We start from the raw sequence: 26,810 nt of genomic DNA on the forward strand, positions 1-26,810 counted from the left end.
TGTAAATATATATATATACTCAGTAAGACTATGCCTGCAGCTGCAGAAAAAGTGCTCAACATCCAATTTATTGGGGGAGCAATGACACATGTCAACAAACAATGGATCACTTGTAATATTTTGCTACTCCGAGTTTCATGCACCGTGTGCAATCATCAGGCAAACAATATTCAATCATTGAATATTGTTTGCCTGATGATTGCACACGGTGCATGAAACTCGGAGTAGCAAAATATTACAAGTGATCCATTGTTTGTTGACATGTATATATATATACTTCCTCCGCGTCATCGAAATTGTCGCAGTTTGAGTTTTGATATAAAACGGGGTATTTACTCACCAGCACTCGTACCAGAGGCAAGGAATTGGACATAGGCGATAGTCATCAGTATAGGGTGACGGTAAAGTTCTATTTTCTGTTATTGGAAGCTGGAATTTTTGAACTAGACGAAATTTCTTCGCTGATGTCGCTGCGATGGTAATTTCGACTCGCGGAGATCAGTCAGGCGTTGCATCCTGCACATTTCTCGTGCTTATGGCCATTCACTCAAGCCTCATCACTGTTTTACCTTAGCTGGGGTGAGAATGACTTCGTGGAACAAGTGGCAGCGCTTGGAGAAACATCGAGGGGTCAGAAAACTAAATGCCTGCAACAGCGATAAAATTTGTCGCTCTGGCTGAGGCACTCAGAACACGATTGTACCTGCAAGAGCCGTGTAGACTCTACACGTAGTGCTAGTGATGCACGCGCAGGTGCCGTACCATGGTATACCAGTGATGCTGAAAGCAGGGCGCGCTGGACGCGATAGTACTCTTACCTGAGCTGCATGAGCTGTGACCAAACAGCAAAAATAAATGGGCATGCCACGGCTAAAAAAAGTTCATTTCAAGATCGAGGTGATTCCGCCGACGGTAATCAACCGACCTCGCAACGATCGTGTATTCTTACTAGGCTTCGTTTGTGGTGAAGTAGAAATCATCCAGAGCTAGCAAACGACAAGCATAGCAGCTCTTGTCCTGTGGAGAAAGTCAAAGCGTTTGAGATGAGGCGCGACCAACTTTCAACCTTCCTTGAAGTATTTCGGAACGATATTTTTGCGTCCATTGACATCAGCGACGACGAGGACTTCATCTCTGCCTGAAAAATTTCAGTCCAACTGTCCTGGAACGTTACTCTAGTCTTCAGACTATCATCCTGTGTAATAAGTTTTGAATGGCTTAGCTTATGGAGTTGTCAGTAACAAGTGACAAGTCACTAGTCAAACTGCGACAATTTCGATGACGCGGAGGAAGTATATTTAAATAGAGAGGTAGGCGAACAAAATGTATATACACACAACAACAAGGTTGTCAGTTTCATAACACTAAAAGCTTTTCACCCATTTTCATTAGTAGTTACATGGGAATGAGCAAGAACGAAAACGAAGCCATACATTCTTATGGTTGTGTCGTGTGAACTTGAGGCGCGTAAGAATATTCTTGCTGATTCTCTACCCCCAGTAAAAAATTCTGGCTTCGTTTTCGTTCTTGCTCATTCCCATGTACCTGCTGATGAAAATGGGTGAAAAGCTTTTAGTGTTATGAAACTTACAACCTTGTTGTTGTGTGTATATATATATATATATATATATATATATATACAGAGGGCGGGTCGGCGGGTAAAAGAGTTAATCTCTAGCAAAGGCTTTCACACTTTACTGTAGACAATGCATCCTAAGCCATGCTGTATCATAGAATATGTGTGACCAACCTCGACAAATAGGCATTTCAGTTAACGATCCTTGAGCAGTGCACTGAGCGACTGCTGGGCCCACCAGTTCATACCCAGTATTGCATTGATACTGTGCACTTTCACCAATGTAGATGAAGGTAACGTTCACGCTGCCAGACACTGGTGCTGAAACATTGCATTTCACAGCAACTGCAAGGAGACAAAGGGAAATTTAGGAAAGTCTCATCAGGATTCAATGGCGGAATACATCTTTCCTTCAGAGAGCATTATTCGTAGATTGACAACACAATAATGTTCAAGGTTCCTGTACACTACTTCCGCCGCAGCATCGAAATTGTAGCAGTTTTCCTAGTGACTTGTATATTATTAAAATTAATTGTAATAAAGAAAAAAAGTTGGTGCACAAGTTGAAGTCAAATGCGTTAGAGTTCACCAACTCGCCAGATTGTGAACAGTCAAACGGGAACAAGATAAAGCCGGATTGACAGGGAGTACTGAGACATTCCACGGCAAAGGAAGTGAGCTTGGGCACTAGTCAATAGCGCTAACCAACGAAAGTTCATGTAATCAGTGATAATTACTTTTTTACTGTGGAATGTCTCAGTCCTCCTTGTCAGTCTGACGCTGCCATGTGCACTGTTCAAAATCTGGTTTAGTTGGCATACCTTGTGCCCCACAGTTTTACTTGTTCTCACTTTTAATATTCTTTGGCTGACCATTTTGACTACTGATTTGTAAATACATGTAGTTACAGATAACATTGGAAGCTACAGATAATGAGAATTTTTGCACAAGATGATTGCCGGTCCGGCTTTGGCCAAACCACTTTTTCGCCCAGTCAAGCCCATGCCAAGGCAGACTGTCCCGGATGTTGGTGAGGCGCTAAGTCAAGCCCATGCCAAGGAGAGAGCCCTTAGTCGACGAATGTTTGTGAGAATCCTAGAGAACATGATGTTTTTGGGACGCAAAGGTCTTCCGGTGCATGGTCACGACGATGCAGAATCAAACTTTATGCAACTGCTGCAACTACAGAAGCTACATACTGAAAGGTGTGAGCTTGGCTGGACCGCCGAGTGGATTAATACTGCTCCCCAAAATCCCGACCGAGAACCTTCAGCTAATGTCGCATAGCATACTCCAGAATGTGGCCAAATCCATCCAAACTGCTGAGGTGTTTAGCGTAATGGCCGACGAGTGCGCAGACGTATCCAACAAGGAACAGCTGGCGTTGTGCTTCCGGTGGGTTGAACAGGAGTTGGAAGCTCATAAATAGTCCGTCGCTTCCTGGACATCAAGAGGTACTTGATCTGATCTAGATCAACGGGTGATCCGACCACGTATAGTAGGTGCAGGTACGCTTGATCTCGTGACTTGGAACAACTGCTGAACCGTGATCTACGAGACCTGGCATTCTTGTGTCACGAGGCAGTGAGGCACGTGATTTCTTCATTCCTCTTGCAGTAAAATCCAAAAACTAAACCCAAAAATTCAGTCACTTTTGCATCAACTGCTGCACTGAAAAATGTTGGTGGCACAAGGAGAAGCTTGTCGTTTGAAGTGACAAGTGATCTCCGCTGCTTTTCCTTGTCAGAGTCAACAATACACTTTGTTCTGCAGCATTGGGAGTGCTGTTGCAGTAGAAATTGCTGAATAAACGTCACGGAGGGACAAGCTTTCCTGCGCAGGTATGAGTTTGGACGCATTTCAGAATAGTCGAGTGGAAAAATTCAAAATTGTTTATTTCAACAAAACCCAAAAAGGATGATGGGGCACATGTCCTCAGTGCTAGAAAAGGTGTTCTACTATCTGCCAGTGTATAGTGTTTGGTAATTGAGGACGTAGCTCGCTGTTTTATCAGCGCTTGTAATTTTTTTCTCTTAACTTGGCGCTCTCGTCACTCTCGCCTGCTCTAACGGACCTTGGTCTAACGGTTAATGTAGACAAGTCTGTTGTCTTGTTCCTCTCCCCGTCTCCAGCCCCAATCTCGCCTCCCCTAATCTCCATATATCATGTCCCTCTGTACTTGTTACTTTATCTGTAAGAAATCCCTCATTGGTTACAGGAATTCGGGCGGACACACCTATTCCCATAGCGCTGCACATCCGAACCATTTCCGTTATTTTGCAACTTTTCGGCACTTGGCCATCGTCAGGTAATAAGAACAATGAATACATTGGAAGCCACACAGGAACAGAAAATGCAAAGTCTAGCACCAAAACCTGACGATGGTCAAGTGCCGAAAACGTTGTAAAATAGCGGAACTGGTTCGGATGTGCAGCGGTATGGGAATGGGTGTGTCCAACCGGATTCCTTTCACAGATGAAGCGGCAGGAAGCCTCAGCCCTTTTTCAGATATAATATTTGTTATTTCTCATTGAGTGATGATCTTCCACTGATAAGTGACTTACAAAATCGCTTTGGATCCTAGTAAAACATTTTTTTATTATTGTTTGCATTGCCTCAAACTTTGCAGCCAGGTCGCAGAGATCGTCACCTTGATGTAGGGGTCAAAGTATGTGGGTAACACATACAAAAAAAGCCATGCGGAGCGCTCGGAGTTTGACTATGCATTTTGCGATTGCAGACCTCATTCGTTCCACCCTCTCGTTCTTGCCTTTTGGGATCAACATCATTTCGTGTAGATGCTTCAGTCAAATTGCGTTCATTGCAGATAACAACTCGGTGCCAAACACTGTGTACATGTTTCAAAGAACTGCCACGTAATCTTGCCAAAGGAGTCTGATGGGCGTATAAGTGGTTTGGTTGTTCTGATGGACACTTTGCCAATTTTCGCTCATTCTACACTTTGCGGCCAAGTTTTTTTGAATTCTGATGAATAAAACCTTTCAGAAAATGAATGGGTCTGTATTTACAATCACTTATAGTTGTTTTGATAAACTGTTCTAATTCTCCGCAAACTTCAACACTTTTGTCATGATCATGAGCCAGCTGATAGACAGGTTAGCACCGTCACTGAAGTACTTTGAGCAAAGTGTCACAGAAGGAGAGAAAACGACTCAGTCTGAAAATGTGCTGGGGGTAAATGCGTGAGAAAAAAATCGCTGACGCTGGAAAAGTCCCTTACCTTTTTGACAAACAAAATGAAATTTATGCCCACAGTCCAAGTCATCCCATTGGCCAGGATGGTCGTTATTCCACATGTGTAGACAAATACCATCACTGTTAGGTTCATGTGGCGCAAAGTTCAACCAAGTTACTTCTCCAGAAGAAGATTGCCATTTGTTAGCTATACGAGAGATTCCCAACCAGATTGAAGTTGACGGGTAAAACCTACGCAGGCATTCATTTTCAGCTGGATTCCGGGGCCAGGCGATTTCACCTCCCTGTGAGGATCTATGGCAATGGTGAGATGCTTGATATTTGGACTTCGGAGACAAAACTACCAAATATTCCAAATCTGGCACATTATCACAGCGCTGCCAACCTGCACAAATGCAAACCAAGTTCAGAAAAATGGTACAAAACAATCAGAACAAGTCTCTTTAACAACGTGATGTGTGGTAAACTGGTTTAACCCTTTAATACCCACAAATATTTTGGATGTTTATGTAAATTCGGATGCTTGTTTAGTCTTTGGAATGTAATACTATTTCCGCAGCTAAAACACCAAGGAATACAATTGGCACCGCTCCTAATAGGAAGAAAGAATATTGCCCATATGTGGCAATGAAATTCCCACCGCTACAATTCCGCGGCATAAGTATCTATTATTGCATGATTAAAGAGGACAGTATATATTTCATAATATTATATTGACCGATTATGAAGGCAGTAATAGATATATACCGACATAGGATACCTTAGCTGTTTTCACTTTGTTATGGGAAGAAAGGAATAATTCTTTGTTGCCATCTTCTATAGGTCCGTCAAATAGTAGTAATAGGTTTTTCATTTGACCCGACGAGACCACACGATGCTTGTAGATCACAGCTGATACACGAAGAAAATGCTACCTGACTCAGCACTAGAACAAATGCAGTGTGATGTATAATATTTCGGAAAATTGGAGAAAAATATATCTATGTGAAATCTAGTAGCAGTCCTGAATGATCTTGATCAAGCCAGGCTGGAAAAAGTTCCCACGGTTGAAAATGCAATATTTCTGCATAAAAAAACATTGATGAAGGGTACTGTACAAGCAGCAGTATACGAGCATTCGATTGACATCATCAATGATAACTGAAAAGATATGAAACTATGTTATCAAGCATGGGAGAAAATAACTCTTAAATAACAGACTTAGAAGTAGAGATGTAAGATTATTTTAAAATGACAGCCATGGTGTTCCAAGTCTGGTCACGCTCACGATAGCAGAGCAGTACATGAGGCTCACAATCAAAGCACCAGTAAGCTGAGCCACGAGGGTGCCTCATGTGCTGGGTTTTGTAAGTGCGCACACACAGAGCACACTTGTGCGAAACAGGCTTTTTCAAGGAATGTTTTCCTGTCAGTATCTCCATGATCAGTGTTCTTCCTGACCACCGATGCATGGTTTGACAGTGTAGTATGTGAAAATTTGATTCCCAAGATATACACCAACCATGCTTTTGCTACAGTCAACAATTTGTCAGCGGGACTGGTACATGCAGTGCGGCATGCAGACCGTTGACTTTCACATTAGGGCAACAGTATTAGGACGTACAGTTTGGTGACAGGATGATAACATACAGTAAAACCGGGTTTAAGCAACCACCCCACGACCACCCCACGACCACCCCACGACCACCCCACGACCACCCCACGACCACCCCACGACCACACCACGACCACCCCACGACCACCCCACGACCACCCCACGACCACCCCACGACCACCCCACGACCACCCCACGACCACCCCACGACCACCCCACGACCACCCCACGACCACCCCACGACCACCCCACGACCACCCCACGACCACCCCACGAACACCTCACGACCACCCCACGACCACCCCACGACCACCCCACGACCACCCCACGACCACCCCACGAACACCTCACGACCACCCCACGACCACCCCACGACCACACCACGACCACCCCACGACCACCCCACGACGCACCCCACGACCACCCCACGACCACCCCACGGCCACCCCACGACCACCCCACGACCACCCCACGACCACCCCACGACCACCCCACGAACACCTCACGACCAACCCACGACCACCCCACGACCACCCCACGACCACCCACGACCACCCCACGGTGCAAACAAAAAGCGCCCAGGTGGTCTTTACAACCAGGTCCCATACATTCGTGGCATATCGGATTGTGCACGTAGATGTGCAGAATTGTACTTCCATGTACTGATATTGACAGGTGTGGTGGATTGGTTTTTATTTTACTTCGCAAATTCCAACCGCATGATGACCCAATAAAATGATGGCGAAAGCTTATCCTAGAAGTCGCTATGGAAGAGCATAATAATGGCTATGGAAGAGCATGATAAAGGCTATGGAAACGCTTGGTAAGAGATTAGGATACTATCAATTGAGAATAGGGGGGGGGGGGGGTGGAGAACACGATGTATCTGTTATACTACATGACGCTTACTCAACTGTACGGAGTGGGAGAGCAGTGCAATCAGCAGAGACTCGAACTACTCCCTATAGGCGTATGGTACACATGCATGCTTAAACTCAGGTAGCCGGGTAATTGTGCGGACCTCACCAGGGAGAGCTTTCCACAGAAGAGCTTCAGTAACAGAAAATCTCTGCTGACCACAGTGGCTACGGTTTGCCTGGCTTAGTATGCCATTTGACTGCTGATGCCTACAGTCCATTCATTGGAAACTGGCACCCTAACTTTTTGGTGTCTCCCACATATATTTGTAGATATCATGAAAACAACAGTACATCCTGCGTTGTGTGACCCGTGCAATTACTCCTTGCCACATTTGAGGCCACAAAAGTCCAAGTACAGGGAAATAGAAATTCAGCCAGGGTTTGCAAAATTAGAACAGGTATGCCTTGGCAAAATGTATGGAGAAGCAGATCCAAAGCCCAGATTTTTGAGATTTAAAGTGGGTGGCCGATGAATGGACTGTAGTGCCTGAATAGCTCACCAACACGGTACATGGAGTGAGCAGTGAGCAGCGGCTGCATGGCTGCCCATGGTGGGGAGCATAGTATATTTTCATGGAAGCAAAGTACACCTCACTGCGTGTTGTGAACCCTCTGGTTCTCTAAAGTGTCAGGAACGAACGACCCCACACGGAAAGAGGACAACTATTTATTCGCAACAGTATATTTCCCTTCCATCGACTAACTAAACAATGTCAAAGAGTTGGTGGACAAGCCGTTGATTATTCACTCTCATTGTAATATCAAAAAGTATTCTTTCTGGACCAAAGAGTGGTATATTTGATAACATTTAATAACGATAGAAATTTTTACGATACTTCTCCAGACGCTTCGTTGTTCTGAACAACATCGTCAGTGGATAAAGAAAGTTTCTTTATCGACTGACGATGTTGTTCAGAACAACGAAGCGTCTGGAGAAGTATCGTAAATATTTCTATCGTTATTAAATGTTATCAAATATATCACTCTTTGGTCTAGAAAGAATACTTTTTGATAACTAAACAATGAATGAATGAATAACTAACACTAAACCACCAGGTAGTTAGGCCACACTTTGTTTTTTCTATGATTTTCGTCGGCAAAGTTTAACAAAAGGTATGCGGGGGGACGGAAAAACACAAAAGCCAAGGAAAAAACAAGAACAATTTCTACTGAAAACTGTATACATTTTACATGTATATGCGTGATTCATACAAGACACTGCCATGTATACCATGTATAGAGTGCTTTACAGTACTACATTGTCATGTAGATGTCTGTAGTCTCATACATGATTGCACTACATTATCACATCAGCCCGCGAATATCAGGCAAACTGCAACAATGAGAGAATAAAGTTTGATGAATACGATATGGCGAAGAGAACATACATTTATCTGCTATCGCATCAACAAACGCTTTCCCACTCGTCATTTTTGGTTTTGTTACTTCAACGTTCTTGTGTCAAACTCTTGTCTCCCCGCTGCTCATCTTTTCCTCGCCATGCGTCTATTGCGGCTTGGATTTTCTGCCCACGACATCGTTCCGCAGACGCCAGTTGCCACGGAACTCGTCCGACTTACGGTATTCCTGGGACCCACGAGGCTCAGGCAGTGAACGACTGAAAGCTTCGTCATGGCAGCCTTCTTTGCAGAGAACGGACGGGGAGCACTCCCTAGTTTTGCTGCTGTGGGGCAAGCGTTTACGATTTTGATTGACGCATCTAGCTGCTGCAGCATGTGCAGCGCACATACTTGTACGTAGTTTGAACTTCTTTTTTCTTCCGAAATTTCTGAAAACCTACGCGGGCGATGACGAGAAACATAGAAAAAACAAAGTGTGGCCTTATAGCGTGAAAATGACAGCGTATAATAATTATTATTATGAGAAAAGCATACACATACAACATACAACTACAGCGCAAACAGCAAAGCGCACATAGCGCATGTAGCGTATACTACGTCGTAATCATCAGCGGTACGGCGGAGTCGGGAGACAACTGCATTGAAACGAACACAATGTCACAAGCGAGAAGGCCTTTCACTCTCGAGAACTTGTGGTTTCACAACATTCTCCCCACCAAACGGCTTCTCACCGCCGTACCACAACTCACAAGACAAACGATTTGGGGCTTACTACGCGTCTTCTGCTGCTGCGGTGGTGGCCATGGTAGAATATCACTAATGCCCACCACTTCGGCCAATTCGATTTCGCGAAGCTTGCCGCTGTGGGCTGTCGCACACGACACTGTCACCGATCCACTTCAACATGGGGCGGACGCTAGACCAAACAACACACAACCGATAAGCTTGCAGATCTTGGCTGTCACACATGACACGGTCACAGGGCCACTGCCTCGTGGGGCGGACGCTGGACCTGATAACATACATCCGATCTCCGTGTACTGTTCCACACAGTCTCGCCGCTCACTTCTTCCGTGCTAACAAGTATCGCCCTTCTCATTTCCTTAGCTTCTACGCCTTGCGTTTCTACGTCTTGCGCTTCTACGTCTTGCGCCTGTACGCCTTGCGCCTGCACGTCTTGCGCGTCCACGTCTTGCTCCTCTACGTCTTCCGCCTCTACGTCTTGCGTCTCTATGTCTTGCGCCTCTACGTCTTGCGCCTCTACGTCTTGCGCCTCTACGTCTTGCGCCTCTACGTCTTGCGCCTCTACGTCTTGCGCCTCTACGTCTTGCGCCTCTACGTCTTGCGCCTCTACGTCTTGCGCCTCTACGTCTTGCGCCTCTACGTCTTGCGCCTCTACGTCTTGCGCCTCTACGTCTTGCGCCTCTACGTCTTGCGCCTCTACGTCTTGCGCCTCTACATCTTGCGCCTCTACGTCTTGCGCCTCTACGTCTTGCGCCTCTACGTCTTGCGCCTCTACGTCTTGCGCCTCTACGTCTTGCGCCTCTACGTCTTGCGCCTCTACGTCTTGCGCCTCTACGTCTTGCGCCTCTACGTCTTGCGCCTCTACGTCTTGCGCCTCTACGTCTTGCGCATCTACGTCTTGCGCCTCTACGTCTTACGCCTCTACGTCTTGCGCCTCTACGTCTTGCGCCTCTACGTCTTGCGCCTCTACGTCTTGCGCATCTACGTCTTGCGCCTCTACGTCCTTCGGCCGAGACTCCAGCTGCTTCTGAGCGTCTCCGACCGATGTCGCCATGCACTGCATCGGCGCAGTGGGCCTTGGATCTTATCCACCCACTGGCTTCACATACTCCTCTGACCGCTGCTTGTCTGTAAGCAAAGTCTTCCACGCCTTGTCCGGCGTCCTTTCGCGTGAGGCAAGCAAATCTCGCTTTGCTCTCTCATATTTACTGCTGGCGATGCGCTCGTTCATCTTCTTGAGCTTTTCGTCAAACTCTGTGCCGTCTAGCACTGTGCTCTTCAAACTCCTCGCTCTGTCGGAGCCTCTTCTCCACGTATTCTCTCAACCTATTGCCTTCAAATCCATACCGAATTCCGCTAGCGATAAAGCTGGCTTCAATGATCCATAGTTCCTGTGCCATGCTCGCTTCGTATCCTGGCGTGGTCGCCAAATGTTGTGAACCCTCTGGTTCTCTAAAGTGTCAGGAACGAACGACCCCACACGGCACGAGGACAGCTATTTATTCTCAACAGTATATTTCACTTCCATCGACTAACTAAGCAAGGAATGAATGAATAACTAACACTAAAACCACCAGCAAGTGCTGCAACAATAGTGCAAAATAACCCAGATGGGGGACGGAACATTCTCTTGTGCTTTCACATGGGCGCCACGATCCCATCCAAAATATTCAACAACTCACTCAGGTTCCTAAGAGCCCCCGTACTTCCGCTGCAGGCACGGTGACATGCATTTTTATGTGCCGGAGGGCCGCGGCTGTTCCCTAGAGAGAACATATTTCCGATTCTTGATTTTCCAACTGCAATCCAAACCTGAAATCCACGAGTGCCCAACTGCTACGTTGTGATTTTCTACTTGTACGACATGGCATTGATACACACATGTTGTACGACGCGGCATTGATACACACATGTTGTACGACATGGCATTGATACACACATGTTGTACAACGCGGCATTGATACACACATGTTGTACGACGCGGCATTGATACACACATGTTGTACTACGCGGCATTGATACACACATGTTGTACGGCGCGGCATTGATACACACATGTTGTACGACGCGGCATTGATACACACATGTTGTACGACGCGGCATTGATACACACATGTTGTACGGCGCGGCATTGATACACACATGTTGTACGATGCGGCATTGATACACACATGTTGTACGACGCGGCATTGATACATACATGTTGTACGCGGCGCATTGATACACACATGTTGTACGACACGGCATTGATACGCACATGTCGTACTACGCGGCATTGATACACACATGTTGTACGACGCGGCATTGAGACACACATGTTGTACGCGGTGGCATCGATACACACATGAAGCGCATATGTACAAGCACTAGCTGCTAGGCCCCGGCGGATAATGCTAGCATTATATCTAGCATATTTAGCATTTTCTGGAAACTAGCATTGCACTAGCATAATCAGCAGATTTTTGCAGAAAACTAGCATATTCTTGCGAAAACTAGCATAATTATTGTTGCAAAACTAATTATAGAACTGTGTCAGTCGCATCCGACAACACTGGTTCACTTCAAATCTTCAATGTCTGGCCCTCTAGGCTCTACTACTTGTAGAAGATCTATGACTCTTGCTGGGAGTCTGGGCACAAGCGTTGGGGAAAATAACTTGTGATGGGTGTACATGAGAAGGCGGTGAGAATGGGAGCGTTTTGTTTCCACCAACTTTTGCTTATTATTCTTTGTTAGCTGATGAAGAACACACGTAATGGCTATGTCCGAGCAAGCAGCCAGAGATATTGTTGATCTAGTAAGCAGTAGCGATGATCACTTTGATTCCGAGTTTGACGATGAAGACGCTTCAGAATCAGAGTCCGAAGAGGACGAGGTCAGGACAGCGTGTGAACGTCTTCCAGAACCAGCCAGATCAGCGATTTCCCGAAAACGATCTTTCCAGAGAAGTGGGAAGGAGTCCGTCGCTAAGCGTGGGCGAATTGCCGGTGGAAGTTCCACATTGACACCTCGTGTCAGCGTCCACCATCGCGTGCAGGGGAAATTTTTTGACCGTGTCCAGTGGGAAGATTTACTGCAGTGCTTGCAGCCAGACAGTTCGACAGAAGAACAGCATTGTGAAATCACACATTTCGAGCCAAACGCACAAGACGGCCAAAGAGCGAAAGTCACGAGGCCAGCTACACCAGCAAGCGCTAACAGCTTCGTGGGAGAAGTACATTACAGATCAGGGACTACTCCCTGCTACAGACCATAAGAAGGAGCTGGCAGGAACAGGGCTATCTGGTGCTGTAGCCAATGATGTCCTCATTCGAAGAGCCAATGTTGTAGAGTCTTTCCTCAAAGCAGGTGTGAAGTAAGCAGCTAGTACTAATAACTGAATACATGTACATGCGGTACTCTGTGTGTTGCTATGTGTATCTACTTCGAAGTAGTTTCAACACTTGAGTGCAGGTTGGAAAACCAAAACATTTTAATCAGCCTGCCGTATTATTCCATCATGGCTGGCACAATGTTTCTGAATTCGTGTTCCATAGTACTCCGCCAAACTCAACCACTAAATAGCACAGTTGAAGTTAGTTTGAATATTCAAATTATGACACCAAAGACAGAAGTGTGCCTCAATTGTACATGCTGCAGCTTGCACCCTGTCAAGATGTCCACTGTACATGTATCAAAATACCCATAACTGAGACGTGTTAATGCACTCCCAGCGGGCATACATGTTATTGTATCAAAAGTGGCTTGCTATGTTGTTGTTATGTGGTGATCATGAAGTATAATGTATTCTACCTGCACTATGCTAGCCTATAACGTTAGTGTTGCATGGTGAACAATGTGTACCAGGTAAACAGCGCACCAAGTTTTTAAATTAATATTACATCCCGTAAGTTTTTTTGTGGAGTTGCGTGAAGTCCATCAGTGACACTTTTTTGACCCCATATAAAGTGGCATTAAATTGAGCATAACGAGCATTAAAACTAGCATAATGTGCCACTTTTACTAGCAGTGCTAGTAGCATATTTGCTGAAAATAACTAGCATTATCCGCCGGGGCCTACTAGCTGCCCAGTACAAGAGATAATTTTGGAAAATCTTGCCCTACTGTTACAGTCCTTGTTAATTTGTTCTTTTGTAGCTGGTTTTAATTCTCGTCTTGTTGGGCTGCTCTTGAGCAAGTGAAGCTTTGTGGCAGCTTCATTTGAGCTTCTGCGAGGGCAGGGATTATTCCCATGCGGTCTCAGTGCTGGTAGTGCAGCGAAAAGGTATATTATGGGGGCACTCCGGGTGTGCTTTCCTGCGACAAGGTTCATTCGGCTGGTGCATGCGCATTGGAGAGTTCCGACATTTGAATATTTATCCCCAAGTGCACTTGCATCGTAGTGTGAACATAGTTGGTTTGGCTGAGCTGTGCTGTTGTGAGCAGCAGTGACCCATGCTTCTTGTACCTTGTTTGAAGCTGTGTTAGTTCGTGTTTTTATCGATTTTATATGATGACGGAAAAATATATACTTTCTTTTATTCCCATTTTGAAATTGTTGTCTCCCATCGTCGTTCACATACTTTATTTTACCTCGCGAGGTGAAACAGGATCATTACTCATTGATCTGATGGGTTTAAGTATCATTAGCATAACATAGAGAGCTTACGTGGATATAGACATGTAATTAACGCGGTAAAGAGAGTAAATTGCGTACTCAGCACACCATTATCAAAACTTGCTTTCAGGAGAGATGGAAACGAAAACGCTCAAGGAACAAGCTTTTATACGTGAAAACAAGTTTTGCTCATGGTGTTTGTACTGAGTGCGCAGCTTACTGTATTAATTGTGTTAAAAACATCGAGAAAAAGTTCTACAGAGATAACTCACTATCACAGGTCACCGGGTTTACGAAGGTCCCTGCACTTTCATTACATGGAAGGGGGAAATCTGTTGATGGGCTAAAGCCTTCAGAACACTTGACTCGGTACTTGTAAAACTTTCCATTTAATTCATTCTCCCCCGTGACTGTAGAACTATGGGCAATCACAGGCAGGGAGCACACGGCTAAAGAAAAAAGAACACACACACATGCATACAAACACACAGATCCACATCCGGTCAACCAACCATACAAAACACTTATCCTGAAGTGGGCACCATGTCTGAGATTGTCAAAATAGTGGAGCAAGCCGGGCAATTTCTAAGATTTTGCCCCCAGTTCCCAGGCAGGCTTCAGTATGCATACACATCATCAGTGCAGGAATCTAGAACAAAACTCTTTGAAGCTGGATTTTCGTCTGGAAGTCTTCTCCGGAACCTCCACAAACTGTCCTAGGAGTGTGCAATGGCAGCATTGAAATATCACCGTACAGCAGGGTGAGTTATGCCTCTTTCACACTTACCTCCTGCAAACCCGAAGATAGTCCTTCTGTAAAGTCTCTTATTTTCATGTCTGCTACTAGCTCGGTCCCTTTGTGTTGACTGGTACGCTAACAGCCCTGAATGCGTGCGGCTGTCGCGTGAACTGCATGACAGATTTCCTACAGTCCATTTCAAAACTATAGACGCGTACCTAGGCAAAAACCGTTATGCCAGCATCTATACCACATAAAATCTGTGATCACTTTGTGCATAACATTTTCCAAATTGGGCGTCTGTTATCCAATCCTTTAGAAACTATATGAGAGTAATTGTGGAGCGGTCCTGAGCAATATTCCGAAAACTATTCTCAAAAAGTTCCAGTCAAATTTGAAATATTTCAAAAACCCTACGTGTCTATAGTTTTGAAATGCACTGTACGTTGTGTTAGGTACCTCCTCCCGTACCTTTTCTAGCTGGCCTGCATGCACTTGCGTACTCACCTTTTGTCTCCCTTTGTTCCGTTGGCCTGGGTAGCTACTTGCGCGCCCATATTTGCCATAGCTACCCAGGTCCTTTATCTTGCCGTTCAGACTTGATCTTTCTCTCTCTCTTTTCTCACTCTTCAATGTAGTCGTTTCGTTCGTCTTGGTCTCTTGTCTCGTCGTCTATAATAAATGTCGTTCCCCCAACCTACCTCTTCCCGTTGTAATGTCTGGATAATGTGTCGTCAGTCGTCTTGTTTCGAATTCAACATTGGCGCCCGATTATTGATCGACCCACGACCCTGAGATCATCCCATGCCCAGCCGTCCTCAACCGCCATTCGTCTCGTCTATGTCAACCTCGTCTCATCCATGTCAGTCTCGTCTCTCCTACCCCAAACTCTTCTCGTCTCTATCAACCTCGTCTCTCCTACGCCAACCTCGTCTAGTCTCGTTCAAGCCATGCAGGTCAGCTACCTTTCTCTCTTTCTTTTTTTTTGTATGCGTTCCTTCTTCGTCAAATATTTTTTTCGTGAATTTTATGTAGTGTGTGTGCGCGCGTGTGTTCGTAAAACATTACCAAGTTAGGGGTCCGATCATGGTGAGCCACGCTCTAATTTTTGGATGATTAGCAAAAGTGTAACTAGGCTGTATTAGCCGTGCAAAATACTAGTAATTCATGTTCCTCGTCAAACTCCAATAGTTATTACACACTATAAGTAGTACAGGAATAATCTGTAGTGCATTTAGTACACACTTTCGTGAGATCCGTGCGCGCGTGCAGTGTGTGTGTGTTTTCTCCTCCAGTTCATTTTTTTAAATCTTTTTCTCTCTTTTTTTCTCTCCGCGAGGACGCGGGATTTTTTTTCATGGAGGGGTGGTATGTTAGGTACCTCCTCCCGTACCTTTTCTAGCTGGCCTGCATGCACTTGCGTACTCACCTTTTGTCTCCTTTTGTTCCGTTGGCCTGGGTAGCTACTTGCGCGCCCATATTTGCCATAGCTACCCAGGTCCTTTATCTTGCCGTTCAGACTTGATCTCTCTCTCTCTCTTTTCTCACTCTTCAATGTAGTCGTTTCGTTCGTCTTGGTCTCTTGTCTCGTCGTCTATAATAAATGTCGTTCCCCCAACCTACCTCTTCCCGTTGTAATGTCTGGATAATGTGTCGTCAGTCGTCTTGTTTCGAATTCAACATTGGCGCCCGATTATTGATCGACCCACGACCCTGAGATCATCCCATGCCCAGCCGTCCTCAACCGCCATTCGTCTCGTCTATGTCAACCTCGTCTCATCCATGTCAGTCTCGTCTCTCCTACCCCAAACTCTTCTCGTCTCTATCAACCTCGTCTCTCCTACGCCAACCTCGTCTAGTCTCGTTCAAGCCATGCAGGTCAGCTACCTTTCTCTCTTTCTTTTTTTTTTGTATGCGTTCCTTCTTCGTCAAATATTTTTTTCGTGAATTTTTTTGTAGTGTGTGTGCGCGCGTGTGTTCGTAAAACATTACCAAGTTAGGGGTCCGATCATGGTGAGCCACGCTCTAATTTTTGGATGTTTAGCAAAAGTGTAACTAGGCTGTATTAGCCGTGCAAAATACTAGTAATTCATGTTCCTCGTCAAACTCCAATAGTTATTACACACTATAAGTAGTACAGGAATAATCTGTAGTGCATTTAGTACACACTTTCGTGAGATCCGTGCGCGCGTGCAGTGTGTGTGTGTTTTCTCCTCCAGTTCATTTTGTAAATCTTTTTCTCTCTTTTTTTCTCTCCGCGAGGACGCGGGATTTTTTTTCTTGGAGGGGTGGTATGTTAGGTACCTCCTCCCGTACCTTTTCTAGCTGGCCTGCATGCACTTGCGTACTCACCTTTTGTCTCCTTTTGTTCCGTTGGCCTGGGTAGCTACTTGCGCGCCCATATTTGCCATAGCTACCCAGGTCCTTTATCTTGCCGTTCAGACTTGATCTCTCTCTCTCTCTTTTCTCACTCTTCAATGTAGTCGTTTCGTTCGTCTTGGTCTCTTGTCTCGTCGTCTATAATAAATGTCGTTCCCCCAACCTACCTGTTCCCGTTGTAATGTCTGGATAATGTGTCGTCAGTCGTCTTGTTTCGAATTCAACAGTTGTAAAGAACGTGATTTCATCATCATTTCGCTGGTCTTTGAGCTACATGGTCAGGGGAAGTCCCGGTTCGTAGGCCTACAACACGGTCAGTGTGTTCTTGAGTGCAGTAACAACATGAGTTGTTGATGTACGTTTTTGAATTCTTTATTCTCACGATGGCACCATCGCCAATAGGAGATAAATTTATGAGAAGGTGAGATTGTGTTTGAATTCTTTATTCTCACGATGGCACCATCGCCAATAAGAGATAAATTGATGAGAAGGTGAGATTGTGGGTTAAACAGTTGGAAAGTGATTTACATCACTTTGAAATTTACAAGTATGGGAGAGGGTGAGCGCTGCAGGAGCAGATTGAGTTAATCAGCAGTGAGCAGATTTCTTGTTTGAAAGCAGGTCGGGAGGAGATGTCACGAATGCTAGCAGGGAGGGCATTGTAGTATTTGTTGTTGTTTGAATTCTTTATTCTCACGATGGCACGATGGCACCATCGCCAATAAGAGATAAATTGATGAGAAGGTGAGATTGTGGGTTAAACAGTTGGAAAGTGATTTACATCACTTTGAACTTTACAAGTATGGGGGAGGGTGAGCGCTGCAGGAGCAGATTGAGTTAATCAGCAGTGAGCAGATTTCTTGTTTGAAAGCAGGTCGGGAGGAGATGTCACGAATGCTAGCAGGGAGGGCATTGTAGTATTCTAGGGACTTGTACAGTGGGGAGTCTTTACAGCGATCGGTTCTGGAGGGTGGGAGGTGCCAAGTGCGTGCGTGTCGAAGGCTGTACTGGGCCGTAACTTGAGCGGGGGTGTTGAGCAAGCGTATGTGTTGTGGGGCATATTGGTATTTTATGGAGTGAGCAAGAAGGGTGAGCTTCACTTTGCGGCGAGAGAACATTGTCGGCCATTTGAGCCGATGGAGCAGTGTTGAATGATCCAGAGGAGTGTAAAGGGGGAGACGGAGGCAGATTCTGGCCGCCTTGCGCTGGATTCGCTCAAGACGGTCAAGAGCTGCGATTGAGAGCGGGGTGACAGCAATGCATGCATATTCAATTATAGGCAGGATATACGTTTTGTAAATGAGAGAGAGTGATTTAGTGTGTAGAGTTGATTTGAGCCTAAAGAGAATATTAAAAGATTTTACGGCTTTCTTCAGCACAAAGTCAAGGTGGGCTGACCATCTTAGGTCGTGCTGAAAGATGATGCCGAGGTGACGATGTTGTGTTACTGTTTCTAATAGGGTTTGGCCAAGTTTTATTTCGGGTAGTCGTGGTGGGGGTCGGTTAGCATGGTAGAACGGGAGGATGACGGTTTTCGTTTTATTGACTAGCAGGTGCCAGCTCTCTAGCCATTCTGCTGCGGCATCGACGCTTCTTTGTAGCGCAGCCTCACACTCAATGTAGCTGCCTGCAATGGCAATCAGTGCGGTGTCGTCCGCGAACTGGCTACACGAGGTTGTAGCATTTTCACAGGCAGTGGGCAGGTCAATGGTGTACGCCAGGAACAGAAGTGGTCCCAGGACCGAGCCCTGGGGCACTCCTGCTGGTATTGGTATGAAGGCGGATGTTGTGCCTTCAACCTGCACCCGCTGTCTGCGTCCTGTCAAGTAGGCTTCAAGCCAATTGTGAGCCTTGCCGTCGACACCATAGTGGCTCAGCTTTTTCAGCAAGCCTTGATGCCATACACGATCAAAGGCTTTACTGAGATCGAAGAAACACGTTACAACATGCTTCCCCGCATCCCTAGCTGTGGATATCTGGTGGACGATCCGTGCGAGTTGCAGTTCGGTCCCGTCTTGTTTCCTGAAGCCGGATTGGTTGGAGGGTTGTTGTTGTTGTTGTTGTGGTTGTCATTGTCGTTGTCGTTGTCGTGGTCATGGTCGTGGTCGTGGTCGTGGTCGTGGTCGTCGCCATCGTCATCGTCTTCGCGTGGGCAGCACGACTACCCACACAAGTACCACACTACCTGTGTGGTACTTGTACATCTCCCACGGCTGTTCAAGTGCAGCCACTCAACAATATGGCGTCGTTCGGTGCGATTTATGTAACATTGTACGAATAGTGCAAATACGCGATGAGTTTGCGTTTTTGGAAAAACTCATGTCACGCCTCGCGTGGTTCCGCGATTTGGGAAGCGAAACCAAGAGAAAAGTTTTGAAAGCACTCGAGCGAGATACTCGAGTTTTAGGCAATATGAGAGAGAAAGAAGGTGGAAAGGCATCCTGGCCTGCCCAGTAAGCTGTCTTTCCTCTTCAAACTTGCTCAAACTACTCCTGACAGTCTGGAGATTGACCTCGCCAGTGATTGGCAGCCTCTGCTTGGCGTGCGCGAGGGTACAAAATCCAAGTTAGACAACTTTTTCAACGCACAAAAGGATAGATAATAACAATTTCCAGTTCACTTGGCCAGCTGCTGTCTTCTTCTACAATACACCACATGCCAAGTAAGCAATTTCCAGCAGGAAACAGCCTTCTAGACTCAACAGAAAATAAAGGGCCACGCCATTTGTCTTCCAAATCAAGAGAAAACGGGCTCCAGACTCATCCCGAGTTTCTAGAAGTTCATGCACGGTTCGTAATGACACTTGAGGAAGACAACCAGAGGAATGTCCTCTACCTGGGAAAAAAATTGATCCAGCCTTGGAAAAAATCGGTAAGGGCTTCGCGGAGCCGAGTTTGTCAGCGACGACTTAAAGAGTTCTCCAGAACGAAGCCAAAGTTGCACAACGCAGAACAAATGTTTCTTGAAGGAAATACAGGCATGTGAGGTACGAGGGGAAAGCTTGAAACAAGATGGTTATGATCCGCTTGTTCTCCGGACTATCCGGGCTAACTAGTCTCCCAAATACAGGGGATACCATGGCCTACTCGTGTTCTGACGATTTGAAAATTCAAATATTCTAGCCCTTGAAGCCCAATCGAGACTTTCAGCGGCCATATTGTTAAGTGGGCGGAAATCGTCCAAAAAAACAGTCGTGCCCACGATGCGCTGGATACTCCGAGTGTTGAGCTGGAGGTGAGGGCACTGCAATCTCAGCTAGGCGAACAATGTCCGAAGTGAGCGATCTCAGGAGTTTTGCCAATTGGAACTGATTCCGACTAGCCGATTACTTTCTTGTGTGTTGCACTGCTTTTTCCTGTCTTGTTTGACAAGATAATCTGTTTTGATGCGGAGAGATATCAATCAGATTCACCCTCCCGTTACTCTCGAAATCTAGCTAGACCTTTTAGGCACTCGTGATATTGATGATGGTGGACCAAGTAAGCGTTATGTCTTGGGCGGGAATGGTTGCTACTTCTTATGTTTTGAACTCTAATACGTCGCACTCGGCAATGCGCAAGCAGCAGCATTTCACACTTTTGTAAAGTCTGGTTTGCTGACCTGAGTGCCGCTCATGTCAAACTCACTTTCACTCAAAATGAGAGTTCAGGTGCATAGCAAAGGGTCACACACTACGAAATAGAGCAAGATGTGAAAAAGAGGAAAAATGGCAAATATTATTGTAAATTTTGTTTCCGCACTCACGTTTGCATTGAGAACTCCACTTGTTTCCACCCCTGCACATCATCGGCAGGGTACCAATGCGAAGGTATCCAGAGCTACAGTGCATTATTCCTTTAGTTGTCGTGCCATCAATGTATGAGAAATTACGAAAGCTGGCATGTGGCGCAGGGGGGGCACACCAAGTATAGTCTGCAGAAGAGGGGATATAGAACACTGGTCACTTACATAGGGACACCCAACGTTGAGGATAATAATAATTGTTACGGTACAGTTGCTAGTGTTACAGCCATCATTGTACAGCCATCATTTTCAGCCAGCATTGTGCAAAAACGTTTCCATCAGTTTGGGCGAGAGAGCTTGGAAGCTCTGGGCCCCACACTACGCTTTTTTATACCTAGCTTGCTCATCACACACCTTATTAGAACTGATGGAAAAGTTGTTGCCATTGATGTATATGCATACTACGCTCATGCTCCTGTCTTTGTGCTGCATGATGGCGCACACATGCACACATGCACACATGCACACATGCACACATGCACACATGCACACGACAGTTTTTTCACTTGTTTGACAGAATTGCTTAGCGCCTGTGACTTTGTGGAACTACGTGTTTGTCACACGTGCTCTGGGCGTTTGTGTACTGACTGCTCCAAGATCCTAGTCACAGCTAACGAAAAGCTCCTTCGTGACCGGATCGTTGTCGGTGCCCTGGACGATGACACTCGGCACAAGCTGCTTTCCGAGCAGAACTTGACACTTTCCAGCGCGGCCAAGATTTGTCGTGCGGAGGAAGTCGCCAAGCAGACCAATGATGGAATGCCGACTACCGGCTCCTTTAAGGCTGCTGTCGCGAAACGTCTTCTTACCATAAGAAGAAGTCTCAGTGCAGTGACAGCTTCCCTGTTGGAAGCTTTGTACATACGTAAGTTAGACCCTGAGCTTTGTGTTCAGAAGGAGAATGTGTTGTCTTTGCAGTTGTTTGGCACTGTTCATCGTGGAGGTGCGAAATAGATCCCTTGATCTCTTGATATTTCTCTCTTTTTCTTGTCACTACGTTTTTGTCACTTATTGGATTTGCATGCTGTTTTCTTGATTCTTCACATCTATCTTTTTCGTGTCACTTCTACACATAATTGGAGTGATGTATTTCTGAACTTCTTTTCCTTATAGTTATAGTCTTTTAGCTTTTTTCCATTCCCTGTAGTATTTTGACAAGAAGGGAACGAAAACATTCAATACTTTGAAACATGTCCTAATTGGCTGGTGCTGACTCTTGCGTAGATGCATGCGTAGATAACACATTTTTTTGCCATAATAATGATAAGAATTCGGGTGGACACACCCATTCCCATAGCGCTGCACATCTCATCTGAACCAGTTCCGTTATTTTTACAACGTTTCGGCACTTGGCCATCGTCAGGTAATAACAATGAATACCGTGGAAGCCACACAAGAGCAGTATATACGCAGAGTGTAGCGCCAAAAAAGATGCTCGTTCTTCCTCTATGTGTCAAGGCTGCAAATCCGCTACAACCGAAAAAGAGAGGTCGCCCAAAGGGGCCGTGTATCTCGTGTATATCCGGGGGACAGGATGTATGTATGCAGAAGAATGTTGTATATCAGCTGAAGTGCAAAGAATGTCCGGAAAAATATGTTGGTGAGACTGGCCGCTTTCTGGAAACTCGCCTGGAAGAACATAATGGTGAGGCAAGACGCCAGGAACTCGACAAGCCATGGGGCCAACATTTTCGTACCACTCACCCTGGATGTAAGCTTAACTATGGGCAAAGTGCACTCTCTGCAGTTGAAGTAATAGGAAGAGAGCCTGATCGAGCCCGTCGCAAACTGCGCGAGGCGATTGAGATTCGTGATGCCAAGCCCCATGTGAACATAAGCACCGGATGGGATTTGTTGTGAATTTTCTCAGCTTCCCCTGCTGCTGCTTCAATATCTCTGAATAATTATAATATGAGGCGGGTCACTCAAATCCATTCTGTTCCTGATGCCTCGTCGCGTCTCTGGTGGTAACAGTTTGGCATGGAAGTTTAACCTCATAGTGCATTGACTCATGGGGCTCCGTGCTCCCCTCCTGTGCTAGAATTAACACCATAATTATTTGGCATGTACCCTCATTTCGTAGAGCACAACGGCGCGCTCTTCTTCTCCGTGATGTGCACAGTTGCACCTTCTCTCTCCCCCCTCTGTATAGAGGTGACATAGCTCGCATCATTTTTTTTGGCGCTACACTCTGCGTAACGCCATGCACAGAGCACAATGCGCGCTACCTTCTGCTGCTTCTCCTCCGTGATGTGCTAGTTGCGCCTTTTCTCTCTCTCTGCCCCCCCCCCTTCTGCATACTAGGTGACATAATTCGCATCTTTTTTGGCTCTACACTCTGCGTATATACTGCTCTTGTGTGGCTTCCACGGTATTCATGTTTATTACCTGACGATGGCCAAGTGCCGAAACGTTGTAAAAATAACGGAACTGGTTCGGACGTGATGTGCAGCGCTATGGGAATGGGTGTGTCCACCCGAATTCCTTTCACAGATTAAGCTGCAGGAAGCCTCAGCCCTTCTTCAAATAATAATGATAATAATGATAATACATCGTGCGTAATAAGACATAACAATAAAAATTGTATGCCTGTTCGGCTTCTGTCTCACATTGAGTACCGCGTTAAATAGGGTTTGTCTGGCCAAGCGTGCAAGTCAGCTCGTGTGAAGTGCATCGGTTTGTATTTTTGTTGGTATGTGGCAGCTTATGGGACAGAGAGACTTTTGCTCCCAAGCTCGTGTATGTAAATAGTGGTTTACGTCGACCATGACGGCTCAATTTGAATAGCAGAACGGCTGATCCGATACGAACTCTAAAACCAGGAAAATAATAATGGCTACAATTCCCAACCATACCACAACGAACTGGGCGGCTACATCATTGTATTGCAACAAGTTTCCATCTGTTCGAATAACGTTCAGTCAAAAATGCATAGCGTAGGGCCATGAGAGAAAGTAATAAACGTTCTCTTTGCATTCGAGGGTAATACGACACCGTCTACCACCTTGATGATGTAGGCAAAAAGCATAGGATGTTATATATTTTTCATTTCTCCTATTTTTTTAACATAACCTAGGATTCGAACCCGCATTATCGAGCTGCATGCATTCCCCCGACACATGTAGTACTCCTTTAGTGATTTGTTTCCGTCTTCTCTTTGAGCCTTGTTCATGGTTGTATTTTCCTTTTCTTCCTTTTCTTATATTACCACCTTCATCATTTTGCAAGAACTGTGGCAATACGCCCAGTGAGAAGGCAGATTTTGCCTGTGCTTCTGGTGAAGAAAAATGAAGCTAAACAAACAAACAAACTTCGCATACATACTCATTATTCCAACATGCTTCACATTATGATCTTGCACTTGAAAGCCCTATTTGAATATTGTGGCCAGCTGTCTTTGATTGTACGGGTCGGGACAGGTACGGGATAGCGCCAGCATGCCGAAGGCACAAACGAACAAACACGCCCATTGATGGTACGGTGCGGGACAGATACGGGAAAGCGCCAGGCATGGCGACGACACAAACACAAACAAACACACACCTTAATGGTACGGTACGGGACAGGTACGGGATAGCACCAGGCATGCCGATGGCACAAACAAACAAACAAACACGGAATTAAAGCTGTGCTGACCGTGGCTAGAGCCAGACAATACTGAAGTAACGTCTTTTGCATAGCTACGGGAGAAATGTGCATGATGAGCCAGGCAAAAGCATAGCGAGTGATCAGAGCTTTCAAGTTATTTCTTATTATGCTATGATATTAGTCTATTTCATTTTTATATCCCTTTTTTCAACGCATAACCCGGCTTCAAACCAGCACTATCGTCCTGCGCTGAATATATTCCCTTGTGTTGTGAACCCTCTAAGATTCTCCAAATTGTCAGGATCGTACGACCACACGGCACGAGGACAACTCTTTTCCTTTACACAGTATATTTCACTTCATCTGATAATTAACAATGAACACTAATAACACCAGCTATTTATAGCATGCAAAAACAGCGTACATGCAAAACATAAGCAGATAAAACTGGACATAACAGCGTATACAGCAAAACGCACACAACGCATATAGCGTATGCCATGCAGCAACATCAGCGGTACGGCGGAGTCGAAATACAACATTTCAACGAATACAATGCCATAAGCGCGAAGGCCTTTCCCAATTGAGAACTGGTGGTTTACAACATTCTCCCCACCAAAGGGCTTCTCACCGCCGTACAACAATGCACATAAGTCAAAAACGATCCGGGGCTCTGACTACGCGCCCAGAACGCGTTATCTCCTGCTGCCGTGGTGGTGGTAACGGTGCTGACGGCTCATACGCTGGCTGCTGAGGGACGATAGCAGGTTGAGCGGTATCTGCAAGCCCAGGAGCCACGTCCTGTGACGATACTTCTAACGGCACTAACCTTTGGATCGGCCTCAACAGGGTACTGGTACTCAACTTAACCTTGGCAACACGACGCTTACCATCTCGACCAGGGAATAACTCGATGATCCGTCCCAAACGCCAGAACTGTTTGCGCTTGGTATCATCGAGAACAAAGACAACATCACCCACAGCTAAAGGGCGCGACATGGTCTGTTGGTGTTTGTTCAGCTGACTTAGGTACTCCACCTCCCAACGATTCTTGACATGCTCCAGTGTCCGACTAAGGTAACGCAATCTCGATGACATCTGCGCAGCGTCCAGGGTACCTGCTGGCTTCTCTGACGACATCCAGATGTCACCCATCATCATTGCAGGGGTTACTGGTGGCTCATCCAGGCTATCAGACACATAAGTTAGCGGACGACTATTCACCACTGCTTCAACCTCATACAAGAGGGTCTCAAGCTCCTGGACCTTCAGAAACGCTGTTCCCATTACCTTTTTCAAGGCACTCTTCACTGTACCAACCATTCGCTCATAGAAGCCTCCATGCCATGGTGCAGCTGGAGGATTGAACATCCATGGCACACTCAGTTTGTCAGATGCCGCCTTGAACGTTGTAGCGTTGTCAGACCTGATCCGAGACGGCAAACTACGTCTCGCGACAAACTTCCGAAATGCTATCAAGAATGACTCAGTACTTAAACTATCGACCACCTCCAAGTGAACTGCTCTGGTGGTGGCACACACAAACAATGCTATCCATACCTTCGGAGATGACTCACCACGGCGCACGTACAACGGACCAGCATAGTCGATGCCGGTAGTTGCGAACGGCCTCTCGTGAACAACTCGGTCTTCCGGCAGCGGCGGGCAGACTTCTGAGGCAGCCTTAGCCTTGTAGCGGCGGCATGTAACACATCGCTGAGTAATGTTGCGTAGCGCCCGTCGACCACCGATAATCCAGAATTTCTGACGGATGAACGACAAGACTCCTTCTACACCTTGGTGCATCCTTTCAACATGCATTTTCTCCAACAGCAACTCGGTCAGATGATGTTTGCCTAACAGGACTGGGTGCTTGGCTCCATACGCCAACTCGCTGTGCTGAAGTCGACCCCCGGCTCTGAGCACTCCATGCTCATCCAGAAACGGTGCAAGCTGATACACCTTCGACCCGGGCTTCACTGGTTGACCTTGCTTGATCAGCTCAAGATCCTCAGCGAAACATGCGGCTTGAACGATGCGGTACAATACGTTGTCTGCTGCAAAATAGAGTTCAGCACGAGGCTCAGTGTGCTTCCACTGCAACATCCGAGTCACCATGCCCTGTGCCCTCGACCATTTACTGAATCGGAGCCACCATTCCTTATCAGATTCTCGACTACAGGTGGTGGCTGACACTCGTACTTCTACACTGGACTCATCTGTAGCTGTGGTTGAGGATGCGGTGGGCCAGTCATTGGGCTCCGTGATCCAGGTTGGTCCGCCCCTCCAGAACGGACTACGGATCTGCTGTGC

Source organism: Sycon ciliatum, chromosome 3, assembly GCF_964019385.1.
Source record: "Sycon ciliatum chromosome 3, ocSycCili1.1, whole genome shotgun sequence".
In the NCBI taxonomy this organism is placed as follows: domain Eukaryota; kingdom Metazoa; phylum Porifera; class Calcarea; order Leucosolenida; family Sycettidae; genus Sycon; species Sycon ciliatum.